Source organism: Sinocyclocheilus grahami, unplaced genomic scaffold (genome assembly GCF_001515645.1).
Source record: "Sinocyclocheilus grahami isolate Dianchi unplaced genomic scaffold, SAMN03320097.WGS_v1.1 scaffold160.1, whole genome shotgun sequence".
NCBI lineage: Eukaryota > Metazoa > Chordata > Actinopteri > Cypriniformes > Cyprinidae > Sinocyclocheilus > Sinocyclocheilus grahami.
The window spans coordinates 1,798,787-1,799,434 of record NW_015505339.1 but is presented as its reverse complement, the minus strand read 5'-3'; positions in this window follow the sequence as shown (position 1 = coordinate 1,799,434).

The window sequence follows — 648 nt, the reverse complement described above, 5'->3', positions numbered from 1 at the left end:
ATTATTAATATAGTAATTCATATTAAGAAAGGAAGTGGAGGAAACGATGCAACGTTGCTGGTGATTTTGCTTTGGAACCTTCAGAAAACTTGATTTTTCTCGGAACTGACTTTGCCGACTTCGTTGACTTCTAACAGGTGTAGCTCAGCCATTTTTCATCCGATTCCAATCATGTATACATCATTTTGAAGGTCTTTCGAGAAGGTTGAGAAGGTTCTTTCGAGAAGGGCGGGAAGGTTGAGAATGTTAAAATAATAATAATTAATTTTGCCAGCACAGGTCACATTTTAGTAAAAACACCAGGCAGACATGTAAAGAACGGATGTCTTTATTAGTTTTTCCCATATCATCTAGGCCTACATCGCTTTCTCTTGCTGCTACAGTCATATGTATTTATTTAGGCTTTAATACATTTCCCTAAGAAATAGGCAAGAATGAGCCTGGTGTCCTCTATGATTCCTCTGCTATCTGACAACAAAGCACATGAATACCACAAACTCGACTTAAGAAGTGGGAAGTACAAATCTCTCACAGCACGTGAGGGCAGCATTACTCTACTAAATTCATGAGTGAATGTTATGCCAAAATTTTGCCTGTTCTGCTGCTTTCAGTCTCTCTCCTGGGACAATTTTCTTAGGTTTTTTTTTT